At 42.0% G+C, this 4,940-nt stretch overlaps 1 long non-coding RNA gene across 1 annotated transcript; it reads right to left on the bottom strand.

The window, feature by feature from the left end:
* Positions 1-3,584: 3,584 nt before the first annotated feature.
* Positions 3,585-4,589, bottom strand: LOC129771568 (uncharacterized). The gene is made up of 3 exons (XR_008742408.1): positions 4,081-4,589; positions 3,921-4,000; positions 3,585-3,838 (listed from the first exon to the last, which is right to left on the bottom strand). It is a non-coding gene; the product is annotated as an uncharacterized LOC129771568 (long non-coding RNA).
* Between the last annotated feature and the right edge of the window lie 351 nt (positions 4,590-4,940).

Genomic DNA, 4,940 nt, shown 5'->3' with positions numbered 1-4,940 from the left:
AGATGCGCTACTCTTTCGTATTAATCTTGCCGACAACAATCTTTGTGTTTGTGGCCATGGTTACCACGACATCGAGCACGTTGTTTGGTCGTGCGAGCTGTATCTTGTCGCCAGATCGAATTTAGTAGTCACCCTTCGGGCCCGAGGAAGGCAGCCCATGATGCCGGTGAGAGACGTGTTGGCTCGGTTAGACCTTGATTACATGTCCCAAATATATGTATTCCTTAAAGCTATCGATCTTCGTGTGTGATTGTCCTTATACCCTTAGTTTTTCCTTTTCCTTTTCCTTTGTGAGAGATCGGATCCCTTCTTAAGAATAAGATGAAATGTAAATACATATTAGATATAAGATAGGTTTAAGAATTGAGTGTGATGAGTGTGAGTGTGATCATTGTCAACATATCCTCATATCCCCTCCTTTTCCTGAAGAAAATATGTCACCCTTCTAAACTCGAGTTGACCGCGAGTAATCGGTTTCCTATATTATTAACATTAGAATTAAGGAAAAATGTATATATACTAGTAACAATACAGTAAGGAGTTCGGCTCCTTTAAACCTATGTAACTGAGCCTGTAAAAATAAACGATTTAAATAAAAAAAAAAAAAAGTTACATAATTAAAATTTTTTTTTATTTATTTATTTATTTCGTCAGTCTACGCTACGTAGACTAAATATGCTGCCCAAATATTACAGCGAAATTTAACTATATCTTATTCTATTCAGATAGTCTTTAAGCATTGACCTTGACATGGTTACATCAATTGTTTCACTGTGTTCGTTACAGAGGCTCATCATACGATTATTGGGACTATATTTGGCATAATTCGTTCTTCGGTAATCGATGTAGAAAATGTTAGGGTTTCTTAGGTGTCTAATCGGTACGTAAAAATTTAGGTTTCCTAATATTTCTTCTAAGTCCACTCGTTGTGATATGATATCAATAAATCATGGCAGAGTTCTTTTAGGCTTTTAATATTGATAAGCATACAACGTGCTTCATATGGAGGGAGATGATATGAAGACCAGCCTAGTTTACGAGGTGCTTTATTCTTTTTTTAATTGTTTTTGTACAGATTCAATTCTGTCTTCGTGTGAAGTTACATAGGGGGACCATACAATAGTACAGTATTTAATGGCATTTAACGGCAACGACTATGAAAACGTTTGAAGATGCAAAGTTGGAGATACTTCCTCATGGAGGATTCAAGTCAAATATAACGGAAACTAGCAGAATCATCAGACCTGACTCGGCGAACAGGAATCGAATCTCCTGCGAATCGAAACCGAGACACATCGAACGGCGTTAGTTGGTGAAACAGCAACTGCTCCAACGTCAAAAAATTTCTTAAATCAGATTGGGTTTGGGTATGAAAAATGGGCCCATTACTGCAATCCACAGTGGAAAAAGTAGAGAGGTTATTGCGATTAACCGATATCGTACCGAGTGTTCGAAAAATCGAACAGCAACTTTGATAATTTTTCATGGCTTTGGAAAGCAACCATATGTTAATTTTATGGTATCCAATGATAGCTTAGTTTATTAGCTACCACTTACAAATTTCATATAAATTTATTGGGACATTTAAGGGGGTATTTTAGTGTAGAGACATGAGTTTCGGACGTTTTTTCGAGCTCCGTAAAAATAAAACGAAGATTACTTTTACGATCCATTATATCATTATTTGTTCGTCTATCTTTTCGCAATAAAACAAAAATTGAACGGAGAGAAAATGTTTACAACTAGAATAGTTACAGGAAAAAAATGTGCCATGGTGTACACGATTCCTACCCTTCTGGTTATCTGAAACAAAAAAATCGAACAGATTCTAAATCAGTAAAGATGCTGCACAGTTATCCTTCAAAAATTGTAGGTGGCATTAAATATCAACAACAATGCCTGACCGAATGAATGGTCTAGTTTTGTTCTATAACCTTCAAAGCATCTAGAATCACATATGGCAACAGTGTCCGTGACGATTTTCGTTGCGACAACGACGTGATGATCATATTCTTCGCCGATTGCCCGAAGTAGCCAGACGAAGGAGAGTCGCGTCTAAGTTCCGTTATCGGTTACCGCGTGATTGTTGTTTTTTTTTGCCGCTGAAGAGTCCATTTCGCTATTTGGATAGTGAGTGAAGTGCCCTGCCTGCAAGTGGATAGAGGCTTTCATCCTCGGAAAGCCAAGCATTGGTTTGTCGCTGCTTCGCCGACATTGGAGATTTCGCCGAGTCATCGTGCCAACAGTGACAGTGCGGGTAAGCTTTCACCGACGACTGTGTGTAGTGGTGTCGTAGGCACATTCCCACCACCAACGAGCTTTCAGCACGCTCCCGTTCATCTGCACTGGAGTGCGTTCATAGGTGAATAACATTAAATATACTGAGAGAAAATATTTAATAATTATATATTTTTTTTTGTTTTTGTGAATTATTTTATTGTGAAATATTGTTTAAAAAAATACTTAGAATATAAGTTCAAATTTTAAAATGGCAGAGAGTGGGGAACTTCGGATATGGAGGTCTCTGACTCTAGTTCCCTCCTAACGGATAAAAAAAAGTCACTCAAACGTGTTCCAAATACGGAAGATACTTCTTCTGGGGACGAGTCAGCTAACCCTACCAAGCCTCCTTCCAAAAAACTAGCAAATCTCCCATCTGCCCATTACGATCCCACTCTACCTTCAACCTCGTCTTCTCCCTCTGTTGTAACCCGCGACGCCGGGAAAGCGCGCCCCACGTTGGGCGCCAAATGTAACCCGCGACGCCGGGGAAGCGCGCGAGTTCGTCGCGACCGGGGATTTTGCGCAGATAAGCGGTCGGCTTAAGCGCCACTCCCGCGAGGGAGACCGACCGCCGTGTTTTATCCTTGCCCGGCAATGAGACACCCACTGAGGGCGGGTTTGTCCTTTTTCTCACAAACCCGGTTATTTCCGCGACTCTTCTGCGCTAAGAAGGACCCGCGACACCGTTTGTCCGCGTTCCACAATTCAGGCAACAGAGGCAATACGGTTGTTTCCAATGAACACCGTTTATGCCAAAATTCTCATCATTGGACCTACGCAATGATGCCAAACCCACCCACCTTGAAGTTTCAGAGGACGAGGTGCGGGGGTTGAAAAGTTGTCCACAACAGAAGAGGAGCCCCAACCCTGGGCTCGTGACCTATCTGATATTTATTCGGGTTTTTAGGCTACACCGCTAGCCAGTAAATGCACAAAACTTCCGTCTACATCTAATTATTGGTTATCACACAACATTTATTCAGCTAACTCAACATATTATCCCACAAGTTTTAATTATATTTACAACATTTACTTCGAAACTTCCAATTAACGAAAAATAATAACTACATGAACAATTTTATTTAACTATTACGGGATTCGAACATCGGACCCATTGATTCAAGTCCAGCGATTATTCTACAAAGCCTAATTTCGCATCTTGTGTAACCCTTTATTAATAGCGATCAGCATAAGCGCGCCGTCGGTAAATCTCTACGCTTCGATGGCATGTGGCATTGTTGTGTGGCGTTGTTAGTTGTGTGTGGTTTTATTCTTTGGTTCTTTTAACCCTACATGCGCATGTTATTTTAGGGTAAAAATAGTTTTCTACTCACACTACCTAGGTTTTACGTGGAGAATCTACCTTATCGCCGTTCCACGCCAGGCGATGAATGGTAAGTCCGTAGGCGTTGAGTGCGCGTTCGACTCGTAGATGTGTCGTGATGCGCCTTCCCTGGATGCGCGAGTGATGGTTTGCGCTCCGCGCGGCCACTAGAATTGACGGACAAGGTGGCGGAAATCCAATCTCCGATCGTGGGTCAGAAGCGGCTTTTTCCTACACACGACAGTCAAAAGAACACCACACACAGGCCACAATTAAAATTAATGCTAGCCACATGTCACATGCCGAAGCTTACCTTCAGTTCCGCTCAATGGGGACACAAGCGGAGAGTTAAATTCACGGAAAACAACTACTGGACTAAATTTAATCACTATTCTAAATATGAAAATAAAAAAAATCACAAAATGAAACTTTATCATACTGACTAGCACATGTAGCCTTTCACCAAAATCTACCTTCGGATTTCAACTCGCGACACCAGAACAAACTAATCCGCTCCTGCCTTTTTCACTTTCGAAGTCGGAATGGCAAGCATATCTCAAGATCCTCAGATCAGCGAGACATTCATTGGAACCGGAATTACGTAATAGTTAACGATGTTAACTATTTTGTATTCATACCGAAATTCCCCTGCGCTTTCATTGGTCGCGCATTCAAGCATTCGCGGGCGATACCCTTTAACCTCCCGAGCAGAGTTCAAGTCGAAGCGCTCGCCGGGTTTTGAAATTTGAAGAACAAGAAAACCCCGCCGAAAGACTCTGCCATTTGGGGGAAATATCCAAATGAAAAAATAGCAAAAAAAAGGAAAGCATGAGTCTTTCGGAGTGTTGGTAGGTGGGTGTCTTGGCTAAAACAGCCGCCCAGTCACATCCAGCACCCATTTTGGCTAGTTGCTCAAATCTAAAATCGGGAGCGGCACTCGCGTTGCCAAACATCCAATACATAGAAAGAAGAGAGAATCCCAGATCCACACAGGAGAGATTGTGTTGGATCTGAAATTCAAAATAACGAAACGAGGGGCTTCCAAAAGTCGAAATCAGTACCGTGCTACACTGTTCTTCCCGCTCTTTCTCAACCTTCGCCTTCCCACTCTACTGTCCCCGATCCCTCTCAATCCCCGTCCTCGTCTTCCCTTCCTGTTATTCCCACTCCCCGTGTAAAGGTCTATCCAGAAGATACACCCGGAACTGGTCCCTGGGTTGTTTTCTTCAGGCCTAAGCCAAATGGAAAGGCGTTGAGAGTCATGCAGATCGCGAAAGATCTGGCAAGGTATACCTCCGTTTCGGAAATTTCGAAGGTTAGACCAAACAAATTA

This window comes from Toxorhynchites rutilus, chromosome 2 (assembly GCF_029784135.1).
Source record: "Toxorhynchites rutilus septentrionalis strain SRP chromosome 2, ASM2978413v1, whole genome shotgun sequence".
NCBI lineage: Eukaryota > Metazoa > Arthropoda > Insecta > Diptera > Culicidae > Toxorhynchites > Toxorhynchites rutilus.
Note: the sequence above shows the minus strand (reverse complement) of the source record. Positions and strands in the feature narration are given on the sequence as shown.